Raw genomic sequence first — 11,364 nt, forward strand, 5'->3', positions numbered from 1 at the left:
TCACTAACAAATCTGGTTATGCTACTCATGTTTCTTGTGTGGGGAAGGGTTTATTGAAGGTTATTACTGCCAAATGTACTAATGATAGTAATTATAAGATGTTGAGACGTACAGTCCTTGTTCACCTAGAAGGGGGAAATGAGGAAGAGATGGGAGACTATGCTATGTTCATTAACATTACTTTTTCTTGCAGCTTGTGGGATTTGGAGATGTATGTGACCTTAACCTACTTTTATTTTTGTACACGCTCTTATGGGATCTGTTACAAGAATACTTAGCTGGAATGTGAGGGGAATGGCGGATGCTACAAAGAGACACGGCTTATTTCGTTACTTAGCTAGATATCAGCCAGCAATAATATGCTTGCAAGAAACGCATATGACCAAACAATCTATACATGTTCTGCAAAAGCCGTGGTCCGGTTATTCGGTGCATTCCGTCTTCTCCTCACATTCCAGGGGGGTTAGTATCCTGGTCCATAAAAACATTCAATTTGAATGCCTTAGGGAGTGTGTGGATGAGGGAAGGTTTATAGGGGTGCATTGTGTGGTCCAAGGGTTGAGAATGGTTTTGGCGACAATCTATATACCCCCACCATTTTCCTCGGTACCTTTGAGAAAGCTTCTGGGTTTTATGGCAGAGTTTTCTGAGCTTCCAATGCTAATAGTGGGAGACTTTAATAACTTGCGTGATAGATGCCAGGTCACACCTAGTGATGGTAATTCTGGTGAAACTCCATTTGCGAGACTACTGAGGGAAGTAGGTCTGACGGACGTATGGAGGGAGACCCACCCCCTGGACAGGAAGTACTCGTGTTGCTCCTCGACCTATGGCTCCCTGTCGCGTATAGATATGGGTTTGGTGAATGCTCCCATGTTTCCACTTGTACGGAACTCAGAGTATCTTGCCAGGACCTTATCGGACCACTCCATATTTAGTGTCACCCTTCAGATTTCTGAGACAGCCAGACCGGGGGCAAAATACTGGAGTTTGAACACTTTCTGGTTAACACTGATGGGTGATATGTCTGATACGCTTCAATCCCTTAGGGAATACTTCCGCCTAAATGAGGGAACTGCATCTCCGATAGTTGTTTGGGAGGCGATGAAGGCCTTCCCTAATTAAATCAGTCAGTCGGATTAAATCTAAATCTAGAGAGCTTGATGTACAAAAACATGTGAATATGAAGCTTGCGGAGGAAACCTTTGTGCTGACCCCATCTATCCTAACAAGTAATGCTTTGAAGGCTAGGCAGGAGGAGCTGAGGTGTCACCTCTTGGAGGTAGCGGAGAGGAAACGGCTCTTTTACAAGCAAAATTTTTTTACAGAAGGGGAGAGTGTCGTCATATGCTCTCGATTATAGCGAAAGCTCAGCAAGGTGTGCAATGTATTACTGGCCTGATAGATTCCAATGGCATCTTGAGGCGTGATACTGAGAACATCTTAAATATACTAAACCATTTTTATTCCTCTCTGTATACTTCCAAGGTGTCATGTTCAGATGAGGAGATTGACGCCTTTTTGAATACATTGGATCTGCCTACGTTGTCAAGGGAGAATAGCATGCGATTAGAGGAGCCGATTGAGTTGGAGGAAATGAGGGCGGCACTGAGTGCTATGGCTAACGACAAAGCGCCAGGTTTAGATGGGATTCCAGCGGAAGTTTATAAAACCTTTGCGGAAGTACTGCTCCCGGAGCTTTTGAAGGTACTTAATTACTCCAAGGAAAGGGGGGTGTTACCAGGGCTGGCTCCAGGTTCATGTGGGCCCTTGGGCGATAAATCCCAGTGGGCCCCCATGAGGCATTTTTTTACATTGACATGTCCCCCTGTGGCTCCTACACGGTATAATGACCCCCAGTGGCCCCTATACAGTATAATGACTACTAGTGGCCCTTCACACAGTATAATGAACCCCCAATTCCCCCCCCCCCACTGTATAATGACCACCTGTGGCCCTGCATTCAGAATAATAACCCCCAGTCCCCCCCCATTTAGAATAATGACCCCCAGTAGCCCCCACACTGGGGGAATACTGTATGGTGGGGGCTCTGGGGGTCATTATACTGAATGGAGGGTCATTGGTGATCATTATACTAAATGGGGGACACTGAGGGTCATTATACTATGTAAAGGGCCCTCACAGTATAATGACCCCACAGTGACCCTCCATTCAGAATAATGACCCCCAGTCGCCCCCACACTGGGGGTTATACTGTATGGAGGGGGCACAAGGGGTTATTATATTTAATAGGGGCTCTGGTGGTCATTATGCTAAATGGAGGGTCAATGGGGATCATTATACTAAATGGGGGGCACTGGGAGTCATTATACTGTGTAAGGGGCCCTCACAGTGTGATGAATGACCCCCCAGTGGCCCCCTCACATACCTATCATTGCAGGGGAGCTGGTGGTCCTGTCATTCACTAACCGCAGCTCCCTGCGCTCCTTCTCTACGGCGGCCCGCTGCAGCAGTGAGCCAGGCCTGGAGGAGAGAAGATGTGCAGTGATGTAGCTAGAACTGACTGGGCCCCACAGCGAAATTTAGTACGCCCCCCTCCCCCCCCAATGTGTGTTCACATTACGTTTTTCCTATCGGTTTGATGTATACAAATGTGCAGCACTCCACGTTTTTGTATCCTGCAGAGTCAAGTAAAAAATGCAGACGTTAAGGTATATGTTTTTTTTACCATGGAACTGTACGGTGAACGGACACCACTGTACGGCATCAGTCTGAGGCATCTGTTAATGCATACATTTTTGGTATTCATTAAATGGATGGAAAAAATAGGATGTGAACCCAGCCCCAGTGTCAGAATAAGGCTACTTTCACACTTGCGGCAGAGAGATCCGGCAAGCAGTTCCGTCGCCGTAACTGCCTGCCGGATCAGGCAAAACGTATGCTAACTGATGGTATTAGTAAGACTGATCAGGATCCTGATCAGTCTTAAAAATGCCTGATCAGTCGAAAAAATGCATTGAAATGCCGGATCCGTCTTTCCGGTGTCATCCGGCAAAAACGGATCCGGCATTTATTTTTTCACCTTTTTTTCAGTCTGCGCATGCGCATACCGGAAGGACGGATCCGGCACTAATACATTCCTATGGGAAAATGTATTCAGGCAAGTCTTCAGTTTTTTTAGCCGGAAATAAAACCGTAGCATGCTGCGGTTTTCTCTTTTGCCTGATCAGTCAAAACGACTGAACTGAAGACATCCTGATGCAAACTGAACGGATTACTCTCCATTCAGAATGCATGAGGATAAAGCTGATCAGGTCTTTTCCGGTATAGAGCCCCTGTGACGGAACTCAGGGAGGCCGCCATGTACTGACAGAGCGCTACCTGGTCCTGGTGGTCAGGGGTGAGGACTGTGCTTCCCAAGGATCATTTTCTACTGGGAAATACAGGGCGCAGTATAATACACTAGAATCTTTATACTATAAAGATATTAGCCCTACCCCCGAATAATAATACAATTAGGTGGTCATTTATTATATAGAAATACCTCTGTTAGGCGTATTTCTGACACAGATTGTGGCGCAAAGGTCCTTAGCACCGCAATCTATCTTTTCCCGCTCATGCCAGGTCTAAAAAAAGTGGTGTGGGCAGGAAAAGGGATACAGTTATAGCCATTCAGTTATTGGATACCACCGCCATATAGTGATAACACCGCCATATAGTGACCGGATAAAAGGGTATAAGAGGGCATAGTACAGGGAATGACTATGGGCACTGCACAGGGTGTGGTAGGAGGGCACAATGCAGTGTATAAGGGGGCACCGTACGGGGTGAGGGGCACAGTACTGGGTGGGGGGCACTGTACAGGGTGGGGGGCACAGTCACTTGACCCTGTGACGTTAGAAGGTCCTTATGGTGAATGCGGTTCAGATGCCACCATAATGAGAGGCAGAGGAGTGAGACAAGGGCCCTGGATGGACAGGAGGGGTGGACACAGCAAGTAGGTGGAAGGGGCTCTGAGGGGGATTCATACAAGAAGTAGTGGCAGGAGGTCTGTGCAGGGCAGAAATAGGAAGGTGGGACAGGAGCTCTGGATACATGAGGGAGGAAAGGAGACAGCAGGGGCTCCATGAGGATGAGATAGGACAGGATGGGGGGGGGGGGGGCAGGTGTCATGGAGACAAACAGCTTAATGAAACAGTAAAACCACTAAATAGAATGAAGCAGCAGTGTCCCCCTTCCTTTCCTTCTATCCCACAGAGAAGAGACAGTCACAGTGCAGACTCACAGACTGTCTCCACACTTCTCTGCTCCAGCTCCAGCCTTGCGGTCTCTCTCCAGTCTCCTCAGGCAGCACGTGTCCTGTGTAGAGGGGGCGTGTCCTGAGTCTCTGCAGCTCAGGGGGCCCACCAAAGGGGTACTGCGTAGGTGAAATGACAGCAGTGAGAGCTCCCATCTGTATTGATGGAAGTGCTCATAGCAGCTCAGTGGGCCCCCCCAGGAGCATTGGGCCCCGGCACTTGCCCGGGGATGCCGGGTTATGACGCCGGCCCTGGGTGTTACCTCCGTCTATGCAGGAGGCACTTATAGTCGTCATTCCTAAGCCGGACAAGGATCACTCTCTCCCTGACTCATATAGACCGATCTCCTTGCTCTCCACAGATGTTAAGGTGCTTGCGAAGGTATTGGCCACGCGTCTATCTAAAGTTATTTTGTCTATCATACACTCTGATCAGACTGGCTTCATGCCTCAGAAATCCACGTCAATTAATATAAGAAGAGTGTTTGCCAGTATTCAACTCCCAGCTGAAAACGTTGGAGATAGAGCAATCCTTTCTTTAGACGCGGCCAAGGCCTTTGACAGCATTGAATGGCGATTCCTGTGGAGAGTTTTGGTGTGTATGGGATTTGGAGAAGAGTACATATCCTGGGTCAGGGTGCTATATTCTAGTCCAAAAGCATGTATTAGGGCGAATGGTGGGGTGTCCCCCAAGTTCTGTTTGGGCCGGGGCACTAGACAGGGGTGCCCGTTGTCACTCCTGCTATTTGCAGTTGTGATTGAGCCTCTAGCTGCAGCGATTCGCAGGTGCTTAGACATTCGGGGGTTCCAATATGGGGCAGTTAACAATAAAGTGGCGATGTATGCAGATGACACCTTGCTCTTTTTAGGGGGCACTGGCTCATCCCTGGCAACGGCTATGACAATTATTGACCGCTTCGGTGCCCTGTCGGGTCTGACTATAAATTGGAGTAAGTCGGCAATTATGCTGCTTGACGGGCAAGCGCAGTCGCAGATTGTGCATGAAAGAAATATTCAGTGCGTGGTATCCTTTAAGTACCTGGGTATACATGTATCTCCCAGACTTCGGGACTTTGAACGCCTTAACTTTGATCCGCTAGTTATTAAGTTTAGGAGTAAAGTTAGGGCGTGGTGTAAACTATATTTATCGGTGGCGGGAAGAGCAAATCTTATTAAAATGGTGTTGATGCCCCAGTTACTTTATATTTTGCATAATTCCCAGGTCTGGCTGTCAAAGTCTAAATTTGATCAGATTAATACTATTTTCAGGGAGCTCATCTGGCGCAAGGGGCAACCGAGAATTAAAACTGAAACACTGCAATATCCTAAAACAGAAGGGGGTCTTGCAATACCGAACCCTTGGGTATATTTCCTAGCTGCACAATGCCAGCACTTCAAAAAGGGTGGATGGACCCGGAGCCGAGTGAGGTGACATGTCAGTTGTTTACTCATTGCTTGTCAACTAGGGACCTAATGTTGCTCCTGGAGACTAAAGGTGCCCGGAAAGGTGGTCCGATGGGGGATCTGGGGTATTTGATGCAGTCTACATGGAACAGGGTTAAGCAGCTAAGGGGAATTGTTGGCAATACAGAATACACTCCACTGTGGGGCAATCCTGTGCTGCCGGAGTTCCTTTCTCTGTCAGATTTTGGAGCATGGAAAAGGAAAGGAATCCTGAGATTAGGCCACTTGCTGGAAGATAAAAATTTCATGTCCTTCTCCAGGCTGCAAGAGATGTATGAGCTACCTAGGACTCACTTCTATAAGTACCTTCAAGTGAGGCACGCATACAATTCCACATTTAAGGGTCCGACTGTGATGGCTGGGAGAGATATCGCACTACATCAAATTCTCTCCAAAGGGGAGAAAAGAGGGATGATCTCCAGTGTATACAAGTTGCTATCTAGACAAGTTTTTGCTATTACACCCGCTGGTGGCTAGGGGCAAGTGGGAAAAGGATGTGGGCGAAATAACGGATGAGCAATGGTCTGACATACTAGAGGCAATACCTCTCTCTTCCTTAAGCGAGGGTCGTAAACTCTCGCAGCTGTTTATAGTCCATAGGGTCTACAAGACACCGTTTTTTTTGTTCTGCATAAGTTATAGACCTACGGATGACTGTCCAAGGTGCTCTGTGGAAGCTGCGGACTTGATGCATATGCTATGGAAGTGTGAGAGGCTAGGGAGATACTGGAAAATGGTAACTCAGACTATACATGACGTATACGAGGTACGGATATCGCTTGATCCTAGAGTGTGTGCGCTGGGCTATGTTTCTGAACTGGCCACTAGTCAGGTACATAAAATAGCGATAGGCAGAGTGCTATATGTAGCTAGGAAATTAATTGCCCTGCATTGGATACAGACAGCGCCACCCACCCTAGGTGAATTCTTAGGGGCAGTAGACACGATGTTAAGTTATGAACGGGTGGTATACCAGAAGAGTGGATGCCCATCAAAATCTGAACAACGTCTAATATTGTATTTTTGTGCTATAGTGGGGCGGGAGGGGAAGGGTGGGGGGGAACGGTGAAAATTAGTGTAATGCTGATTGTTTGGTAGCCTGATTGTTGTCAGCATTATATAAGTTATGTCTGTATATCAATTTTTATGTAAGATCTGTACAACAATGTATTTACACTGTAAACACGCAAAGATCAGATTTAAAAAAAAAAAAAATGATTCTATTGGGTGGGTGGGTGGGGGGAGATTAGATGCTTAAAGGGGTTGTCTGGGTTCTAGACATGGATGACCTCCTCGGGCTAGGTAATCAACATCAGATTGGTGGTAGACCCTGCACCCTTCACCTGTCCTGAGCAGCTGCCGACTGAGGAAAAACAGGCTTAGTTGCCCCTAGCAACCAATCAGATTCCAGCTTTCATTCTATAGTGCTCCTTTGGAAAATTAAAGGTGGAATATGATTGGTTGCTCTGGGCAAGTAAGCCTGTTTTCTCTTACACCAGTGTCAACAGCCTTAATAGTGATCACCTCTCCTGAGGAGAAGTTCTTAGCCTTCACACTCATTTTACCTTATGGAGATGACTTTTAGTGAACAGCATCTAATGACAATGCAGACATGAGCAAACTTAGGTTTTATTTCTTTGCATAAAATTGTGTGTGCAAATACATTGCTTGGTACAAGTGGTTTAAAGTACAATTCAGTGATCAGGATACTGGCATACACCTGTAAATCACATCTGACAATTGCTCATAGTCAGCTAGCACAGTAAATGGCAATACACATCATTCATCAGGCCCAAAACATTTCTATACAGTGGGGTCCTATTACTGGGATTTTCATCACTTTTATATAAGGGCTCATGCACATGGCCATTGCGTGCATTGAGGACCGCAATTTGCAGTTCCCCCAATGCACAGGCAACATCCGTGCGTATTCCCCAGACGGATCCAGACCCATTCAAACTCAAATGGGTCCGTGATCCGTCCGCACTGCAAAAAAGTAGTGCACACACGACTTTTTTGCGATGCGGAAGCATGGTGAGATACTCCTCCATTCTGCCCCTTCCGGAATGAGGACCCATTTATGTGAATGGGTTCACATCCATGATGCGGTGCAAAAACAACCAGGGCCCACATATTGTGGACCCGCTGTTTGCAGGCGGCAATATGGGCCCAGCCTAGCAACGGCCGTGTGCATGAGCCCAAATGCAGTTTTGCTGGCCTTAAGAGTTTGTCAGCTCCATTTTACCTATTAGCCCACCTGCACACGTTGCAGAAAAACTGCAGTGTAATACAGTACCAGCAAAGTGTATGAAATTACACATCTCATGTACACTTAGAATTTTTTCTGTGCGGAAACTGACCTGCAGTGTGAACTTCCAAATCCACAGCATGTCAATTGTGTTTGTGGTTTTAGCTGGGGATTTCACCCTTTTCCAATGAAGGCTGAGATCCACACCAAAAACTGCTGTTAGAAATTGAGGATATTGTGCAGTAACGCATGTAAATTTGTGTGTTCACCCGCACTCGTGTGCTGGTGGCCTTAGTGTATCTGTACATGGATGCAGGTCAACGTACTGATTTGTGCGTTTATGCACCAAAAACTGCAATATATAATGGATTTCTCCTGAATGGCATGGGGGGACATATGCCCAGCTGACACTAGAAAGAAAAAAGTGTTGGCTCCGCCCCTCTGCACGTGCAGAAGCTAGACCGTTGTTTTTCTAGTGTCTATAGGAGGCAGACATGACCTGCTAATTTTTTTCTTTTATTTTTTTCTTCTCTCTTCTGCAGGTTTCGGCCTGCTGCAGGATGGGACACCACTTTAGTAGCACCCCTTGCGGGCGCGTACTTCGGTACCTACGCCGGTCACCCAGATCTGCATCGGCTTGGTTGCCTTTCAAGAAGTCTGGCAGGCAAGTGTGGACAACACATGGGTTCGGGAGGTGGTTTCTTCCGGATGCAAAATAGAATTTTCTGCCCTCCCATCGGGGCGGCCAATTATTTTCAGGCCATTCATTCTCTCGGAGTCATCGTTCCAGTCCCAAACTCGGAAAGTTTTCAAGGGTTTTACTCGAACCTATTCACGGTTCCCAAGATCTAAAGGTCCTCAACCAGTTCGTCCGAGTCCGCCACTTTCTAATGGAGTCCCTCAGGTCGGTGATTGCTTACCTGAAAGAGGGCGAGTTTGTCGTCCATCGACATACAGGACGCATATCTCCATGTACCCATAGCCCTGTCCCATCAAAGATTCCTTTGCTTCGCGGTGGGTTCTCTACATTTTTAGTTTGTGGCCCTACCCTTTGGTCTGGCATCTGACCCGAGGGTCTTCACAAAGGTATTGGCACTCTCATCGCTTTTCTCCGTGCCAGGGGAGTTTCAGTAATACCCTACCTAGACTATCTTCTACTGAAGGCCCCTTCCCGGGACGGCAATCTGTCCAGTCTCCGCATCACCCTTTCTGTTCTGTCCCAGTTCGGGTGGCTGGTGAACCTCCCCAAATCCTCTCTTGTCCCCTGCCAGAGGATGAATTTCCTGGGCATGGTCTTCGACACTCGCCTCAGGCGGGTGTTTCTTCCCCAGGACAAGGTAGCGTCTTTCCAGTTGTTGGTGACTCCCCTCTGCCCATCGGGACGTGCATGCATGTTCTGGGCCGGATGGTTGCCTCCTTCAAGGCAATTCCCTATGCCCAATTGTACACCAGTCTTCTTCAACTGTCAATCCTCTCCAGGTGGGACAAGTCCCGTCAGGCCTTGATTGCCTGATCCGTCTTCCTCTCAAGGTCCACCTGGACTTGCATTGGTGGCTGCTCCTTTGCACGGTCTCCCCCGGCAGGTCCTTCCTTCTTCCAAGTTGGCAGGTGATTACCACCGATGGCATCCTGACGGGTTGGGGGCTGTCTTTGGGTCCCTCACTGACCAGGGCCAGTGGTCAGCGGAGAAGTCCTCCCTGTCAATGTCTTGGAGCTCAGGGCCATCTTCCTAGCTCTCTCCCGCTGGACTCCCTCAGCGGTCTCCCAATCCGGATCTAGTCTGACAATTCCACTGCCGTGGCTTACTTGAACCACCAAGGGGGCACCAGAAGCGGGACAGTCCTCAAGGAAACATCACACATCCTGCAGTGGGCAGAGGAACACATCCCCGGGGTCGATAATTGGGCAGTAGATTTTCTCAGCCACCAACATCTCAACCTGGGCGAGTGGTCCCTCCAATCCAGAGGTGTTTCTACAACTCTGCCACCGGTGGGGAACCCCAGACGTGGATCTGTTCGCCTCCCGTCTGAAAAAACACAAGCTTCCAGTTTACGTCGCCGGGATGCTCTGGCGGTAGATGCTCTGGTCCTTTCATGATCCCAGTTCAGCCTCCCTTGCCTCTTCCCTCCAATTCAGCTTCTTCCCCAGGTACTCTGCTCACTGATGCTCCATGGCAGCTTCCTCTGCGTCCCGACCTCCTTTCCAAAGGTCCGCTGTTCCACCAGAGTTTACCTCGGCTTCATTTAACGTTGAGGCTGCCGTCCTGAGGTTCTGTGGTCTCTCAAGAGTCATCCAGACTCTGCTTCACACGCGCAAACCCCAATCGGCCAGGATTTACCACTGTACCTGGAGGGCGTACTTTTCCTGGTGTGAATCTGGCCAGATTCAACCTCTCTGTTTTTCCTGTTCCCTGGATCCTGTCTTTTCTCCAGGCTGGGTTTGACAAGGGTCTTCGGCTGGCCTCTCTTAAGGGTCAGATATCGGCCCTGGCTTCTCGTCCTCACTTGAAGACCTTTCTCCAGGGAGGTCGCTCACCATGCTCCCCCGTGGAACTTGAATCTTGTCCTTGACGCTCTTCAGTCCCCCCCTTTTGAGCCCTTGAAGGATATCTCTCTTTCCTTCACATCGTTGAAGGTTGCCTTCCTTGTGGCAATTACTTCAATCCGCAGAGTCTCTGAGCTTGCAGCGCTTTCTTGCAGGTCCCCCTACCTGGTGTTTTCCTACGTCCGGTTCCCTCTTTTCTCCCCAAGGTGGTGTCCTTATTTCATATTAATGAGGAGATTGTCCTTCTGTCCTAATCCCTCTTATCCCAAAGAGTGATCCCTCCACCGTCTGGATGTTGTTCGGGCGCTCCGCCTGTACCTTCGGTTATCGGAGTCTTTCCGACGTTCTGACTCCCTCTTTGTGGTTCCTGAGGGCCCTCCTAAGGGTCTGCAAGCTTCCAAGGCCACCATCTCCCGTTGGATTTGGTCGGCTGTCAAGGAGGCCTATGTTGCAAAGGGTCGTGTTCCCCCTTTTCGGTTGACCGCTCACTCCACTAGGGCAGTCGCGGCCTCTTGGGCGGTCCGGCATCAGGCCTCGGCTTCCCAGGTCTGCAAGGCCGCCAGCTGGGCTTCTGTTCATACCTTCTTAAAGTTCCATTACATCCATTCCTTGGCCTTTACTGATGCCAGTCTGGGTCGCAAGGTTCTGCAAGAAGCTGTGTGTTAGTTGCCTCGCATGGCTGTTTCTTCCCTCCCTCGTGGACTGCTTTAGGACGTCCCATGGTGCTGTGTCCCCCAATGCCATTCACAAGAAAAATTGATTTTTGTACTCACTGTAAAATCCTTTTCTCGTAGGATGCATTGGGAGACACAGATCCCGCCCGCTCTGGTTCGTTTTCAGTTCAAGCCTT

Source organism: Bufo bufo, chromosome 9 (genome assembly GCF_905171765.1).
Source record: "Bufo bufo chromosome 9, aBufBuf1.1, whole genome shotgun sequence".
Lineage (NCBI taxonomy): Eukaryota > Metazoa > Chordata > Amphibia > Anura > Bufonidae > Bufo > Bufo bufo.